General features: G+C 38.5%; 1 protein-coding gene across 2 annotated transcripts in view; it reads right to left on the reverse strand.

Moving 5' to 3' along the window:
* The window catches only part of LOC121954068 (leucine-rich repeat and fibronectin type-III domain-containing protein 2), a 289380-nt gene that overhangs the window by 153404 nt on the left and 117277 nt on the right, over window positions 1–18699 (reverse strand). Inside the window, exon 1 of one of the 2 annotated variants that reach the window (XM_088087366.1) lies at window positions 5400–10987. The exons of the other annotated variant lie outside the window; for it this stretch is intronic. The gene's annotated coding sequence lies outside the window, so the exon portion shown is untranslated. Of the gene's footprint in view, window positions 1–5399; window positions 10988–18699 lie in introns of those variants that run through there. 2 annotated transcript variants of the gene reach the window in all.

Genomic DNA, 18699 nt, shown 5'->3' on the forward strand with positions numbered 1-18699 from the left:
GCCTTATGGTTGAATGCCTCTGTGAATTACTCAAGTTTATTTTACAGTTTACATCCATGTCTGTGAAAACATGAACGCTTCAGTGTTGTCATAATTAGCTTATTAATAAGTTATGGTCAAAACATGTTTTGTGAGGTCTCAGTGTCCTGAAGATTGGGCCCTCAACCACAAAATTCGAATTAATTCATACTTATGTCCATGTGGATATCTGTGCCAAATTTGAGGAAACACCCTTAAGGCCTTCTTAAGATATTGCTTTCATAAAAATGAGATAGATGCACGATCATGGTGAACTTGACCTTTGACCATCAAATCTAGTTCACTGGTAAGTCTAAATGAACATTTGTGCCAAATCTTAAAAATAAATAAATAAATGAATAAATAAATCCCTCAAACTGTTATTGAGATATTAAGTTAAGAATAAGACAGTAGAGGTCACAGTGACCTTTACCTTTGACCTTTGACTACCAAAATCTCATCAGTTCATCGTTAAGTCTAAGTGGATGCCAAATCTGAAGAATTTCCTTCAAGGCATTCTTGAGATATATAGCATTCACATGAATAGGACAGACGGACAATGCAAAAACATAAAGCCTGTGGCCTCGGCTATGGCTGGCAGGGAGGCATGAAAATGAGAAAAAACAATGTTTGCCAGTAAAAGTAGAAAAGATAACTGTTGTACTCCTTGCAAATGAGACAGCTGTTTGTAAAATGAACAGCTGTTTGTAGTTAATGGGCTAAAACATGCCAAAACACCCCCGCAAAAAACAGTATCGCCCTTAAATGAGCTAAACATGCCAAAAAAGTCAGTATAGTCCTTTACAGATTTTCTTAGCCATCATCTAATAGATCTTGAATGTCCTATATGCCCTCCACGATGGCAAACAAATTAAGTTCATGTTTTCATATGGTTCACCTTGAAAAAACATAATTTAATTCCAATGAAACAGCTGTTTCATCTTAAGTAAGTGTCACCATTTGTCACCTTCAGATCCACATACTAAGTAATGAGATATTTGAGGATATCTGTGACAAGGGTGGGAGCTGAGGATTCTTTAAGAGAGAATTATGTTGTTTTGCACACCGATTAAAAAAGAAAAAAGGAGAATAAGGAGCTCCATAGAGCTGCGACTCAATTATCTAACAAAATCATCCTCCACATGAAGTCCATTTCGACAAATGTCGGGGCTCCGCCCAAGCAGCTGATTTCTCTAACCTACATGAAGTGTCAGCTTCACTCTGCACATATGCTGCACTACAGCAGCTGGGCCGTAGTCACCAGGCACGAACGTAAACAAAAGACCAACTCGGTGACAACAGGAGCGATGATTAAATTCATTAGGGAAATATTTCCCTCTAATGCATGGCAATTTGAGGTGAGGAAGCACATGAAAATGCCCTGCAGCTGTGCCCCATTCCAAAGATGTGCTGCACTGTATATTCATTATTTTTACAACAGATCAAACGCATCTGACTGCATGCATGTCGGCTCCTCCTGGCTTCTGTTTGGGATTTATTTATTTATCTATTTATTTGTTTTGTTTTCTGCACCTGGCTGATTCTGCTGGTGAAGGTGAGCGAATGGAGCCGTAAGGGAGAGTTTTCTGGAAAGGAACCAAGCTTCTTCACACAGCAGACTTGGAGATGTGAGTCTTGCAGAGACGCTGCAGAGGGTTTAAGGCTAAATCCCAAGTTATTTTCCACTTAATTTTTGAACTTCAATTGCCTCCCGTGGAAGCTATTCCATACGAACCGGAATCGAACAGGAATTGATCCGCTCTCTATTATTTCTCCGTGTGTGGCGTCTAATAAAGGAGTGCTCTGATTCCCATTCCTCCCACCTCTCTCTCATAATTTCCCTTGCAAAACAACAATGCTCTAACATTCTCTGGGAGCCTTATGTGCATGTCGAGCTTCTCCCCAAGGTAAAACTGGCCTACTTCTGAGTGCATCCTCAGCATCCATCTGCCATACCCGTAAATTGCGTTTTCCTGCGATCGCAGGTTATCTCATCTGTCAAGGCAGGCCTATCAGTTTCACCGCGCAGTCTCGACAGAAGGCATTAACCCTCAAGCATCATTCCTGGCATCAAGCATTGACAGACAATAACTGCGAGTGATATCAACATATCAGATGAGCACTGCTGACAGTTCTGTTGTGACTGTTAGCAATGAGAAACCAAAGACCTGAATAATAATGAATAAAACCGGAATAAAAAAATGAATTAAACAGTTGCTGCTCATGTTGTTCTCTGGGTTGGATAGCATCATTAGTAGTTTAAGAGGACAATGAGCCAAAAGCTGACACAGAAACAATAAGTGAATCTAATAAAACTACAGGGCTGCTATGGAGCTGACAGCCAACAGGTGATACAACTGAAGGATTTAGCTGAATTTAAAGAACAAAATCAGCCAAAAAACAGATCATTCCCTCAACATGTGTAATAGTTGTCTCTGTTTTTAATCAGAAGATGGAAATTCCATTCCAAAAAAATTGGTATGCATGGATCACGTTAAATGTATTTCAGTATATGGAGAATGTTATGGAACCCACTGGAACATTGATTGAAAGTGGTACTCCAACAATTCAGTCTTGCACTTCCATTCTAGGGACTTATGGGGGATTTAAAGCAGAACTGTTAAAACTGAAGCTAAAGTATAAGTCTAAAGTATAGATCAAGCTCCTAAAACACTATGTTTCCCATGATGCAACTCAGAGAGTTAATGTTCATGTCTTTTCCAACTTCGAGTCTCTCTGACAAACATCGCTCAGAGTGATGAACCTACTAGTATTATCAGCTCAATCCGCAGCTCCACCTCAGCTTCAGAGAGCTTCATAGTGACTTTCACTTGTTTCACTTATTTGTCAGCTGTTGGACCCATAACTTTACTGTTTTGGTGTCATAGTGTCTTTTTTAGCCTCTGCGGCAGATGTTTTCAGTGAAAAAAGATATACAAAATCCACTGTACATGAGCTCAGCATCAAACAGCAAATAGACACAGACACTAGCTGGTGAATATAGTGGCACATTTAGCAGCAAAAGAACCAGATATTTCTCTCAGGGGATGGTAGAGACCAAAAACAGAATTAAACTAGAGCCCATCCTGTGATATGATCACTCCAGCTGCAAAACAGCCATCTGTGATTTAAAGTGAATGTCAGCCAGGGGTTAAAATGGGGGGGGGTCCCTTCCCTACTTTCAGCACCCTTGCTGGGGCCGCACTCATCTTCCAATTTGGCCTTCATTTTGATCTCAATTACACAACTGTAAATCTTTGGGACTCTATCTAACACAGACACATACACACAAAAACTCAGAAAATATTACCAGCAATTGCAACATTTCTGCTGCTGGTAAAAGAGTGAATATTGGATTTACATCCATCAGAAGAAAAGACTCCAAATGAATAATGTTTCTCCATAACCTGGATGTGTAAATATAAAAATATTTACTCACAAGTTCATCCTATCGTATCAACTTAAAAGGTGATGACATAGGCTGCCCCCAAGTGGCCAAACACACAAAAAAAATCTGTTATTGCCAATAATTTATAATTTAATAATTTAGAAATTATTAACATTTTCTGTAACTTTAGGACATTATATATCCTGTAGATCAAATAAACTAGATACTAACTTAAAAAGTAAGTTGTTGGAGATGAGCACAAAAGTTTAATGTAAATCAGTGGGTCCCAACTGTTGGGTCATGGTCCAAAAGTGGGTTGCAGATCCATTCTAATGGACCACAAGTGACTCAAGAATGTGTCAAAATTTGAAGAAAATCTCACTTTGTTAGAGTACAGTGAGTTTGAAGCAGTGTTTTTATTTTAAAGTGCTGTTTCTGTTTATTATTGCAATATGTTTTATATTGTTGTGTTTTAAGTCAACGTGTGGTCTACATTTTCTGAAATAAAAATGAATCTGCGGTTAAATATCTAATGTGTGGACCTTGAACTAATGACAAAGGAGAAATCTAGACCCCAAAGTGGGACCAGTTGGGAATCACTGCTGTAAATAACACAAACATGTGATTAAGACCCTGCATCCTTCTTTAAGATGAGCTATTTTTGGTCCATCCACAGACCTCCATTGTAGACATGAACAGTCAGATCCACTGACATAAATCAAAGTGGCTATGGCAATAAATAGTAAGGCCTGGATATAGAGTGCACTTATCAGTGAGTCATTTGGCGTCACAATCATCCTGCTTTCAATAAAACCCAGTCAAATCTCAACAAACTACAGGGCTTTGCTCACAAAAAAGAAAAAAAAAAAAACTCCACACTCAGTATTCTTCAGACACATCCTTCACAGTGGGATTTTTCGGAGAATACCAGCCATTCAAATGTCGATAAATGCCCCATTGTGGGTGTCAAAGCGTTCCCTCCTACTGCAGCTCTATACTTGTGTGCGCTGTCCGCGGTGCTGAATGCTGTCCATGGTGCTGAACAGCTTTCAGCACAGACCCAGCGCCACTTTCTACCTCCACACTCGGATTTCTTATTGTGATGATCCCGCAAGTGTCATGCTACCACTTGTAATCCACAAGAGGGTGGTGATTATGGTGGGTGGTGGCGTTACTCTGCTTCCCATGGTGCCTCATGGCGGCCATCGATCCCTTAACCACACACACACACACACACACACACACACACACACACACACACACAACCTAATATTTCCTCAAGATGTAAAGGGACCTAGTCTAAAGTAATGAGCACATAGGGGACATGTGATATAATCCTCTCTCTCTCACACACACACACACACACACACACACACACACACAGACACACACACACACAGACACACACACGCGCATACACAGCAGTCCATTCGTGCAACTTAAAGGGAGTTTAATAAACGTCTGTAATCACAACTGTAATCACAAGGGAACATTTTGAGTAATCTCTCCCTCCTGGACCCTCCTTTTCCTCTCACTCACACGCCACACACACGCTCACACAGACACTCTGAGACCCCAACAAACGTTTATACACACCCAGGATTAGTATGCGTCGGGCACAACTATCCAAGCTTTCTTTATTTCCGTGCAAAACTGCGACCTTTTTTTTTCCCTCTCCAACATATGCTACATTACAAAATGAAAAATGATAACCACAAATCCACCGCGCTGAACAGATTCACACCGATCAGGTTACTTTCTGTGGGTACCTGTAATTGTCCAAGAGTGCGAGCCACCTTTCAGCCCATTAACACACCGCCTATCGGTATAAGCAATAGATATCCAAGCACCGGAAACATTACAAACATTTTTTTCTCATTAAAATCAAAAGCCAGTACAAGATCCAGCACATATATATAACAACAGCAACATAACTCCGCAGTAAACAATCACAACTCTCCCATGAAAAAATACAATTAAGGTTATTTCTTACCTTTAGAGACGGACCAGTATCCATTGTGCGCCACCGCAGGCTCTGTACTGTATATTCGGTTTCCCTGGTTCGAGGCTACAGCCGCTCCCTTCCCATTCATCCACTAATTCCAGGAGACGAACTGCAAAAGCGGCTGCAAACCGAGCCGCATATCGCTTCTCCTCTTCTCTCCTAGACAATTTTTGCTTCCACCAGCCAGCAGCAGATGCTCTGGAAACCTGCGCTGCTTTTTGCCGGGAGCCAAGCTGCGACGAAGAGCTTCACAGCATATTTGTAGTTTCCCCTTCAAGTAAAAATAACTAGCTCGCTGCTGTGTGGGCTCCTCTGTGTATTTCCAGGCGTTTTTTTAAGAGAGTGCTGCTACATGGCACAGGCGTTTTTTTCTAGTTTCTCCCAACGGTGCCGTTTAGTTAGTTGTTAGTGGGAAAAAAACAAAACAACATGTCCTTGTAACTGTTTTCTTCTCTTTGTCTCCGAAACATCCAAGCCATAAGTTTTAAAAAATGTGAAAGAAGTACATCCAAAAGGCGTTTTCTGTTTGTTTTCGGGAGTTATTTGTTTGTCCGAGAGCGGGAAGGCGGAGAGGTGTGAAGTCTCTGCGCTACAAAGACTGCAATGGAGCGGCGGGTAACCCTAGGTGGCACAAACACCATGAGGCATCACAGAGCCCACCGGAGGAGGGGGGGGGCGGGGATGCAGAGGGGGAGCAGAGGCAGGCAGGTCAGCTACAACTACAGCGCGTTTTACGTAAACACACACCGGAGCGAGGTGGTAGCGATGGCTGTGCGTAAAAGAGCCACTTTGGCACGATCCGCCAGCGAGCACCGTGTTGCCTGCAGGAGATTAAGTACCGACCCCGGATTAGTGTGTGCTTAGCGGTGTTTAGCGTTCACAGCAACAAAGTAGCCAATCAGGGCTGTGGGCAGCCTTGCTCTTACATTGTCTGTCCGTTGAAAATGAAGTTATTGTTCGTCGTTGCAGAAAGCGATCTGTAGACGCGGCCCAGTTCGGTCCCCTCCGAAAAAACCTGCTGCTTGCATCTAGTTTCACCTTCAGAAACGAGGAGATTCACATCAGTGCCGGAGCACTGGCACAAAGATTGACACAAATCCTGAAAGGCGAACAAATCAGAAATTCACTGTTCATTTATGAGTTGTAAACAAGTAGTTCCGCAAACTAAGTACATCTACTGAAGTACTCTATTTAAGTACTATTTCGCATTGCTTAAGCATTTCAATTTAATGCCACATTATAACCACTAGTCTGCCCCGCCCTGATTAGTTTCTCCTGTCCCTCACTGGTCTTGCAGTCTACTCACCTGTTTTCACTTCCCCAATTAGTGTCTCACTGCTCTCCTGTGCCTGCCTGCTTGCAACTGCATAATTTGGGGACTCTAAGCATTTTGGCGAATAAATATTTAAATTTTGGTCCAAGCCTGCTACCTGCTCTCCAAAACCATGAAACAAAAAGTAAATATAAACAAATAAGATATGGCACACTGTCATAGACTGAACTACAGTATATAATATAAAATAATATAATATAATGCGGTATTATCTAAATTCAATTAAATTCAAACTTTATTTCAGACACACAGGAGGATCCATAGCCTTACAAAGAAAAGAGAAAAAAGATCAAGAGAAGAAAACAAACAAAAAGAAAACACCCAGAGATTGTCATTAAAAACAGTTCCAATGCAAACTATCTCATCAATGTTTCCTAAGGCTTGATGTGTGACAGTAATATGGGTTTTTTTTGCTAATACTAATGTACTTTTAGGTGTCATTTTTTATTACAGGGTTTGTATTTCTTTAGTATGGTATTGCCACTTTTATTCAACTAATTTATCTGTATACCCAGTCCATCACTGCTGTCTCCCAACCCTTTTGACTTGTTACCACTTAAAACGAATGTCCACATGAGACCCATGGTGACTTCTGGTGGTGACCTCTTTAGTAAGCATCATTTTAGATATCACTAAGTAATGATAAGCTCCTGCATGTCTGCATCAGGGCAGGAAACTAAGGCAATTTCATTGATGTTGTTCCTGGTAATTAGAGTCAATATTTTTACATTTGGCTCCAATTCAGCTCAGTGCCCAAACAATTTCTGACATGCCTGTGATATATGAACCTTCAGGACATCTGGGGTTGGTCTCCTGACCATCCCAAGAGTTGGTGAAGCAGCATTTTCTTTTTTTTTTTTTTTTTTTTTTTTTTTTTTATCATGCAGCATAAACCTCAAACAAAAAACTTCCCAAAAGATGTTAGACAAGCCCCGACCAATTTTTAGTAAAAGCTTAAATTGTTCCATTTTTACACTGCTGACTCCACCCAGTAATGTCTGCAAAATTATTCTTAAACTTGATTTTAAAACAAAAATGCAAGAAAAGAAACGCTTCCTGGACTCAAAAGTCAGTCTGTTTTCTGTCTGATTTTTTTATTTGAAATCATTTTGGATTTTTTTTCTATGAACCTCTTGCCTGCACTTTTACCATTTCTAAAAATAATTTTTATTTTTAAAAAATTGTAAATCATTTAGTAATTAAATTACCTTTTAATATCTTATCTCCTTACTCATTTATTGTAAATCTAGCCTTTATTATGTGTTATACTTTATCGCTCTGTAAAGCACTTTGAACTTCCCTGTTGTATGAAATGTTCAAAACAAATAAAGTTGCCTTTCCTTGCTATTGTCTGTTTAAGGGTGAAAAGTTTCTCACTACTACATGTATAAAAAATATATGTAATAAATGGTTCCTACGAGACCCAAAACAGAAGTGATGCATCATTTTCTGTAGCTGACTTACGAAACATGCCTGTATGTTTGTAAGCAATCATAAAATCAAGAAAAGTTTTGGAATATTAAGCTGATAAAACAATGGTGAGGGACAGTTCACCTCCAAATCAAAAATACAGTTTTTGTGTCTTCCATGTAGAGCTATTTATTAGTCTAGATAATTTTGGTGTGAGTTGCCTCTCTCTCAAAAAAAACAAAACATAAAAAAATAAATAAATAAACAGTAATGTCTCTTTCCAGATATCATAACCCTGTTCTGCAAGATAATTCACAGATCTTGTAGTGAGCAGTTTCATGTGAGAACTATTTTCTAATACACCCATCAACTGTATCAGTGTGCAAATAGATGCGTGCATACACCAAACTGATGTATGGCTGTCATTAGCAATCCCAAGTCTGTCACTTTCAAATGATGCTCCATGAATTTAACAACTTTATTTTTACATATTAATGACTCCGGTAATCCATGTCAACAACTGTTAATCACATTTTGCTTCAAATATTGTTAAAGTCTGATTGGTGCACGGTACTACATGACATTCTACGTCTAACCTGTGAGCAACGCAAGAACAAAAGCACAAAAAAAGCACAAAAAAAGAAATCTCTCCTGTGGAACAAGTAAAAGTGTTCAAACTTTAGTAATGATTTCTGTGTTAATGCATTAGTCCATTACCCATAATAAGACATTGATTAGGAAAATGGGTTTTCACAGACTTTAAGCTAAATATACTTAAATGCACCTAATAATGAGTCATGGTAATGATAATGAGTCAGGCTCCATTATGTTGGTTTGATTGTTGATGTTTAGAGGAGAAGATAATAACCATTCAGTACTGATGTATACATTGGATTTGCAAAAACAAAGTATATCCCTCTAAATTGTTGTATGGAAAAAGTCAGTTACATTTTTACTGTCACTCAAAAATAGACAAATAAATTTTATTTTATTTTATTTGTCAAACTATGTTTTCCTGCTGAGTGGTAAACTGCTTCAGAAAGGGACCATAAAGAGGTTTTCTTGTTATGTGTTGCTGATTGTGGTTCTCATCGACTCTGATCAAAATAAATCCATTTATGTGTCTTTAGAAGTCTAAAATCAGGCAGGATTTTGTCCTCTTGTGTTTTTGAGCAGAAATGGATCCCTGGAGGCTGCCTCATAGCTGTTCAACTCTGCAGGTGGAGTGGAAGTCCGCCCCCCCAACTCTCCTTCCTTTTCCTCGCTCTGCCTCCATTTATTATCGATGCGGACGGCAGGAGAGATGGCTGCTCGCCTCTCTTGCCCACTGTGCATTGATCTGTGTTTAGATCCTCTTTTTAAACCCACTTAAAGCAACATTCAGAGGGCGAAAATGTCTCATTATTTCAATTAGTTCCAATACTAAAGACAATATTAGAAATCAACAAAGCAAGCAAAGCTACAAGTGTTGTGTGCTGTGTAAAAGCTACAGGTCTGCCTATAGATCACAGCCTTACTGTAAGTAGTTTCAACTCTGCTGTTTACAAGTTGTTTTAGTTGGCCAGTTCAAATTGCTCTTGTAGTGCTGTTGCCAATAGAGAAATACTGGAGCTGTTGCTCTGTCACTCACCATCTGACTACAGTAATTCAGCTGCAGTCAGGAACTGGAACTGGAACTTGCTCGGGTTTAAAACACAACTGACTGCAGCAGCATCAATGATCTGTCTAATGTATAGTATTGGCTTAAACAAAACTAAAGTTGGAATGGGTCTGACAATACATACATGATTATTTGTTTCTGTAACTTCAACATGTTGGCAAACTGACCACATGTCCATGACAAACACTGTTTTCCGATCAGAGTGAGTGCTGAATGAACAGATGCCACACCAGGATTGATCAAGCTGTTAGTCAGTTCTCAATCCGGCTACCTGCACAAAATACATCTCCATGGTAATTTAAGTGCTGGTTTTGTGAAAACTATTTTGACCCCCTTTTTTTCAGCCAGGATACCTCGAAAATCTTGGCTTAATCTGCTATCTGGGTTTCGTGAAACAGCCCTCAAGCCCCCACCATGTTAAAGTTAAACCTCATTTAAACCAGGCCTGGAGCAGGTTCACCCCTTTGAAACCTCGGGTGACATCACTTTTCTCGTGCTGCTTACAGATGCCTATTACAAGTATTTAAACCCTTGAACCCTGAGCAAAGTGGTGTGATTTCTTTCAAAAAACACAAAAAAGGCAACTTGATAAGAAATGATTCATAAATTGAAAGACATTAATAAATTTAGAAAACTATTTTTTAAACATCTAGAGTGAAATGCACTTTCCCCGGGTTATTTCCTTTTTCTTTTCTTTTTTCGTGTTCTTTTTTTCTTTTACTAATTTTCAGGTATTTTTTCTGTATTTTTTTTACTGTTTCTTCTTTTTTCTATATATAACTAATTTTGTTCTTGTTGCTCATTTCCTTCTTTCCATGTTTTTGAAAATAATCAAGCCAATTTGCGCATGTTTCAAAGGGTTAAATTACACCAGGCCTGCAAAATATTCAAGTTAAACCCCAGTTAGACCAGACCAGCAATAAGTTTAAGCTGAATCTCTAACAAGGCCAACAAGTTTAAGTCAAATAACAGTTAAACAACATCTTCAGAAAGTTTAAGTCAGAATTCCTTTAAAACAAGCCTGCGGCAAGTTCAAATTAAACCAGGCCCACAGATGGTTAAGTTAAACCTCAGTTAAACCAGGTAAACAGAAGGTTTATGTAAATTCTCATTTAAATGAGGTCTGCAGCAAGTTTAAGTAAGCCTCACTTAAACCAGGCCAGCAAAGTATAAATCAAAAGATAAGTCAAATTTCAGTTGAACAAGGCCAATAGGAAGGACAGTTAAACCTCAGTTAAACCAAGCTAATAACAGGTTTAAGTAAATCTGTTAAACAGTAATCTCTACAGCAGTTTAGGTGATTTCTTCAGAACCAAGCAACCAGGTTCAGGTTAACCCACGGATGCTGTTTAAACCACATCTTCTGTAGACACAACAATGGGGTTCAAGTTATCACCTGACCTGTCCCCAAGCAAACCAGGTTCAAACCCATCTTCAACTGTACACCACAGCTAACCCAATGACAGTGTTCACATAAATTATATCAACAGCAACATTTCAAACTTTGTACTCATTTCACGATGCTTTATGAGACTGGTGAAAAGCCTAATAAACAATGCAGTCTCTTATTTCATTCTGACACATTGCTGCAGTTGTTGTGCGTCTTGTGCACAGCCTTGGAGCTATAGAGAATTCCTTATAATAATGCTTCCAAACAAGGCTTAGCTACAGTTAATTTACAGTAAAAAGACTGTACGTAGGCTAAAAGTGTCCCTGTGTAAATGGAATTGGAGAAGATGGCTGCTTCATTTCGTTGAAGCACATTTCATTACCAAACTTTCAAAGTATAATTTGCACTGACAGATAGAGAATCAAAATAAACAGAAATGTGCTGTGGAGAAAAAAAATATTGAAGGACACAGAAACAAGTCCTAAAAAAACAGATAGATGGTAAACAAGACAATAAACAGCCTTGTATGTGCTCAATAGCAAACAGGACAAAGCCATAACAACAAAGGCAAGAAAATGAAAAGAAGGGGTAATGAGACAGACAAACGCAGGAGCAGTAAGTGGGCAGCTCAGACAGCAATGATTATGGTTTTCAGTAAGATGAGTGGGAAACAAATGGAGGCAGGGTGGTCCAAGTCCAACAGCAGCGATAAGAAGAGTCCAGAGAGACTGAGGCTTCTAACCTTTTTTTTATTTACATTACGACCCCTTAAAATGAAGCAATTACTTGTAATCACTTCCATATGTTGCAATATGTTCTGAAGGGCCACCAGAGAGCATCATTTTAATAATCTATATAGGCCAGGGGAGGAAAAATTATCCATGCTCTGTATTTTTACAGTCAGGAAAGAAGAAGAAAAAAAAGAAAACTTGGGGTATACGTCCTCAGTGGGAACCAGTGGGCTTTGGATGAAGAGCCAAGGACGAGATAGGGAGATCAGAGACTTCTTTTATCAGCCTGTTGCACATTGTTAATGTCATTGTAACGTCTACATTTCCAGGTATGTTATTACAAACATTGGACAAATTTAAAACTTAAAATATATATATATATATATATATATATGTATTGATCATATAACTTAATCTCCCTCAAAAAATGGAGTTTACTCGACTGAGATGGAAGTGTACACATTGAAATGACAGTTTCTCTGAGGACGTCTGAATCATGTTGTCTTCAAATTTGAGATTATCCTTAACCTTCGAAACAGTTAGCCACATGGCCTGTTTAGTAGCGGTTCTGAAGCTTTTGACTGCATCACACACAGAGATATACTTGCTTTCAACTATGTATCTGTGGGCACATGATGGTTGCCTCGAATTTCCTGCATCCATTTCAAAAAATCAATGCTTTCAGTGCTTTCTAACTTCAAAAAGTCAAAAAACAAACTGCAATTCTTTAAAAATTGCCACCCACCACCCCCACCCTATTTCACTGATTTAAATTGTATTTTATTTATTAATTTGTTTACTTTTTGGTGCACCATTTGGGTGGAGGGTGGTTGCAGAGGGTGGGAAGCTGTGCTTATAATTGTATAGTTAACACAGTATATGTGTTAATCCAGCAAAACCATCCAAAAACAGAAAGAGTAACAAGGAGCCTTACATACCATCTACGTTGGTACTGCTGTTGTCTTTTTCTGCCTTGATCTTAGATAAACAATTAAGTAACCGCCTAGAGTGTCGCTAGCAGTTGCAAGTGTCACCATGTTTATTGTTTACATCGTACAAAGTCAGAATTGATATGGTTTCGTTTTTCTAGCGTGCCCTCTGATGGAATCTTCCAGTAACATGCGTTGTACATAGTATGTAGCAAGTATGTGTAAAATCCTTTTGTATGGTTGAAAAGTGAGTTTATCTCTGGCCTATAAATAATATATATTGGTCCTGTAAAAGATTTTGGTCTTTAGTATAAAAAAAAAAAGAAAAACGGCGAAGGTAGTGTCACAAATTGTGATGGTCTCAGAAGATTTTTAATGAAGGTTACTGTGATTATTTGTATGGTGCCATTGCATCCAAAAAATAGATAATTTGCAATAATCCTCAACGCAATTGTTGGTACCAGTTTCAGATTAGTAGTAAACTTCAAGTCAGATCATCTGTATCAGGACTGCAGTTCTCCATCTTTCAGTCATACTCTGAGACACATTTTCACGCTAGATTCTTCTTTCCCTATCACTGAAACCTCCTTCACCACCTGAGCACGTGATACTTCGTTTTTCATTTTCTTCCACCTGTTCCTCGTACGTTCAGTTCAGGTACATGCCGAGCTGGGATTAAAAGACACTCACCTTTTCCCACCCTTGAACTTTTGGGGATTTTGTGCAAGATAAGAATAGCAAAGTGCTTGCATCATAACCTTTTGATTCACCTTTAAGAGTCACTCTTATAGACTTCACCTTACAGCATTTAATGTAATATTAGTCACTGTCCTTCATCTGTCATTGGTTTGCATTTAAGTTTTTATGGTCATCTGTGTTATAAATCAGAGCCTAATAATAACAATGAGAGCAGATGATGAATATTAAATATAATCACTTGTGGAAATGGAAAATCATATGTAAAAATGCAGAAAACCTGCAGCTAATCTCTTCGGGAAAACATACAACTGAAGGCACTATTCCTGTTGCTACAGCAGACCGCCACAAACCAGATGATTTGCATTCCAATTCAAACAGCTTGTAAGTAGAAAATAGGGATTTCCCACTTTCACCATTTAACAGTTTTTGTCCTCCATGCTTTTATGGCAACCTGACAGCATTATGGTGAAGATGCATGGCCCCGATCCTCCCTTACTCTGCTGCCATCCATCAGAGATGACGTGGATAGAGTTCAGTTTGTCATACCGCTTCTATTGATTCATCGACTTCAGCTGAGCCGATTGGCTGTCGGGGTATCGGCGTTTGTGACCTGCTGACACACTGGCCTCTGAGGGGAATTTGTAACTGAATAAACCGCTTTACAACACACTTATACAATGGAATAAGAAAAAAGAAAAAGACTCAATAAATCAAAGGTTAATTGTATGTTACCGTAGCTAATCTTTTTACACAATCACTCAGATGACCTTCCATCAAGTGAGTAAAATTAACTGGAAGTTATTAATGTTGATCAGATGGCCATGAATGACGGGAAACTGTTGTCAGTTTGTTAAGATTGCAGCGTCTAATTAATGTGTCTGTTAGCTTGTGCTGTCATTTCACACACTGACCTTTGTATGTCTCATTAGGAGAACAAGGACGCTTCCTTTGTTGAATGATTTGATCTAAAATTAGCATCAAATGGTTACAAACAGCTGATTCAGATCACTTTTATCTGACAAAATTAAAAATGCACAAAGATGTTTCTAAAATAAGAACTTCCACACTTACGATACTTTTCTGAAGTATATTACAGGGCTTATTGAGCTTCGGGGAAAACAAGCCGTGGTCCTATATCACACAGCAATGGTCACGTAATCAATAAGTTAGGTGATGGTTTAGACCATCATCTATAACTACATATGTAATTAAATGAGATGCATCAGGATATGTGTGATCCAGGGCAGCAGGAGACTGACTGATCGATCGCATTTCCCTCTCAGTAATCAATCAGCAGTGGTGGAAGAAGTATTAAGGTCTGTTACTCTGGTATGAGTACTTATAAAATGTTATCATTACAAGAAAAAGGCCTGCGGTTTTCTTAATAACAGTAACTCAGCATTAAATAAATAAAAAATAAAATAGCAGTCAAAAACTGTCTTTCCAAAAATATTCTCCAGGGTCTGCTGGTGGCGCCTCAAACCTTGCATTCAAGGAACAACATGAACCCTAATGTGTGTGCTGACTGATGCTTTAGGAGCAGTCAAAACAAGGCAAATTTCATCAAGGCTTAAGTTACGGATAATGAGGAGCATGATCACTTTAAGTGACAAACTGTCTGGGAAGCATCATCATAGTCAGTTCCACCCTCTTGTCCAAATATTGTCATTTTTGGCTCAAAAGATTCAAGATGGCGATGGCCAAAATGCTGAACCACAGCATTTTTTTTTTTTTTTTTAATACCGTCTGTGTAAATAGTTTTAGCATTAGCAGTTAATCTTACGTGTGCTGTTTTATGTACAGGGGCATGCACCCATACTGCATTTTTGAAATTGCAAAATTCAGGAAGATAAGATCTAAACACTGGAGTAGGTCTAGCTCATAGCTATTTTAGCAATAACTTCATCACCAGACTGGCAAAACGTTTTCTGGTGTGTGTGTGTGATTAAAAACGCTTTGTGTGAGCTGATATATGTTTCTGAGGCATTTCCGTTTCAGTATTTGAAGTACAAATTGAGGTAAAAATGAATTCATTTTAATCACACTTAATATAATATAAATAACATATCATACTGACACAAGTTAAGAGTGCAGCCCTGCTAGCAGCTTTGTAACGTTGTAGTTGTGCACAACAGAGCTTTGAGCTAAACGCTGACATCAGCATGTAAACATTATCACAATGACACTGCTAGCATGCTGATGTTTAGCAGGTATAAAGTTTATTACTGTCAATATCGCAATGTAGCATGCTAGCATCAACATTAGCTCTAAACAAAAAAATACAACTGATGGGAATGTCATTAGTTTTCAGGAGTATTTGGTGATAAACCAAGTGTAGGACAAAAAATAATCTGATGGTGCTGGATGAAAAGACAAACTAGTTCTTACAATATATTCTGAAGGGACCACACCAAACTTCATGGCAACCAATCCAGCAGCATTTTGCATATAAACAAAAAATCCCCCAGCCCCAAAGAAAGAAAAGCAAATCCTACAATTGAATCAAATTGTGGGGTAAACCCTGGAATTGAATTATCTGTACTCGGCATCATCAGGTACCTGCAGCTACACCTCTAACACTATTCCCTTTTTCAGGTTAAGGAAAGCAGTCATTCAATTTTCTCCCTAAAAGACTGAACTCATCTCATCAGTTTTACTATCTTATGCCAAAGATAAATCTCTCCCACTTGCTCTTTCATCCATACGAGCAATTACTGAAGCAATGTGGCCAGTGCCAATGACACAAAATGATGAATTAACCGACCAAATGACAGTCACTGCTTCAATCAGTCAATCAGTCAATATGCCACCTTGAGGAGACAGATAGACATCCGTCTTCCCATGACTTTTGATTTATTTACTGATCACTGACCACTTTTCCCAGGGGAAAAATGTATTTGCTTTCAAATGAGAGACAGAGGCCCACTGTGGCATGCTGATGAGAGTGTGAAGAAACAAGTGAGATCCCTGAAGTATTTCAGGGAGTTTTCAGTTTGAGCTGGTTATTCTGAAAGCCTACGAGAGGTGCATCCACTGATAATATCTGCATCTCTCACCCTCTTTCTCTCTAAATGTTCTCCTTTGTGATTGCCATAGATTTAATAAAGGAAATCGATACAGGAAAGTAGCTTTTACCTGGAGTCACCTTTTCACCGAGCTTCATGAAAAGGAGAAAATGAAAATACTCCTGAGTCAGACACATCATTCACTATGATAGATCCATATTTCAGTTGCCCTTCTTACTTTTTTCTAACAAAAAGTTGTAGCAATGGAGGTGAAGACAATAGAGGAAGTTTTTTGGAGCTCTGGACATTTGGCCAGTCACTGAAGAAAATGGGCATGACCCTTTCAGAGTTGGATGTTGAAAACCCTCTGCCTTGTCCAATTGTGTACGCAGCATGGAGCAAGATATCTTATATGGAAATTTCCTAAAAAGCAGTTTCATCTTAATCAATGTAAAAACATGTTAGAGGTAGACTATATTCAATTTTCCTCAGACACCAGAACACTTAGGTTATACCAGAATGTTGTCCTGTTGCCCGTATTGTATATCTGTTTATGGAGATTACCGATTTAGAGTTGCAATACTGTATGTAAAATCATAATAACCTCTTCATAATTCATGGAAGTTCCATAAAAACAGTTCAGTGTTATTATTTTCGCTGCTGATAGCTTAATGTACTTTTCATAAGTGTATTTTCCCTGTGGTGTGTGATGTCAGCAGAATGAAATGCCACTGTCTGAATTTGATGCAACCATTCAAAATTGCACTGACATTACAGTGTTTGCATAAAAATGTGTACTACTGTATTATTTGAAGCTATTTCATACCAGCTTTTGTTTTGAAATTGAGTATTATATTTCCCGATTTTGAATTGTGTGTTTTAACCCAACCACACATTTGTATAATGGCAAAGCTGTAAGATATAATGCATTGCTTGAAAATGGGCTTGCTAGAGTATAAACATGTTGAAAATAAAACAAAAGAGCTTTATTAGAATGTCTCATGACTGATCACTGAGTTTAAGAATACTGAGACAGAGCTACTGTTAACTGTATCCCATAGGCATAGCTTGGAGAGATTATGTGAAAAAAAATACTATATTTACTGTTTTTTATATGCAGCCTTGATGAAAGCTACAATTTCAGCATCTTTTGGGCACATTTCATTTGGTTTTTGCAGTTGGCAATTACCTCCTCGGCCTGGATGCTGACAGGGCATTGTGTAGCGGCTGTACTGTAAATGGCAAACACTGTACATCCTTGCATATGAATTATGGTATTGACACGTGTAGAAAATGTAATGGCTGAGGAATAGCTGTGGCACAAGAGTGATAAACGTCATTATTATAACGCAGATGTACTGTTTGGAAAACCAGAAAAGCATTCCATCAACACATATGTGCTGCTCAGATAAGGAAACATGGGGGACTGTGTTATAATTTACATTTCAGTGTTTCCTGGTTTGGGGCCCTTACATGAAGGGCAACATTGCAACTTAACTAGAAATGGTGGCCCAAAATAAGCAACAAACAAGTGAGAAGTTACAGAAAAGATAAGCCAGAAGAAATTGACCTTAACATAAAGGTTAAAAAAAGAGCTTTGGGTAAAAACTAATAAGCATGTGCAGCTCATTTTCAGGTCATTTTCTTCTACCCTTTCGTTATTTTCCTTTTATTCCTTTTTTAATTTGCCAGAAATTTCTTGCCAAGATTTTCTCAGGATTCTGAGGTGCTTGCAAAAGGCGTTTCAGTGCAGCACAACAAAACTGATGTCAATCCAGATGTTAAAAGGTTAAAGGTGTGAAAATGTAGTTTTAAGCACAAAGAGCTAGTTGAAGTTAGTAAAAGATTGTTGTCTGGTGGAAATACTACCTGACTGAAGCTGACTTTTCTGTCTTTTTTCATGTTTTTGGCCATTTGGGGGGCTGTGAAGCAAGTTATAAACACAACCATGACATATTATTACCTATTGTAGTTTTAAAACCTCATGAAAACCAGTGTGTTGGCATTGCTAGATTCAAGCAGGTATATTGGTTTCTGCGATTGCTTTGGGAAACTCTCCATATACTATATAGGTATTTCCTGCTCTAGTGTCCATTATTTATCAGTATTTATTAGCTTATCCCCGAAGCCA

This window comes from Plectropomus leopardus, chromosome 14, assembly GCF_026936395.1.
Source record: "Plectropomus leopardus strain MGB_pleo_1.0 chromosome 14, ASM2693639v1, whole genome shotgun sequence".
In the NCBI taxonomy this organism is placed as follows: Eukaryota; Metazoa; Chordata; class Actinopteri; order Perciformes; family Serranidae; genus Plectropomus; species Plectropomus leopardus.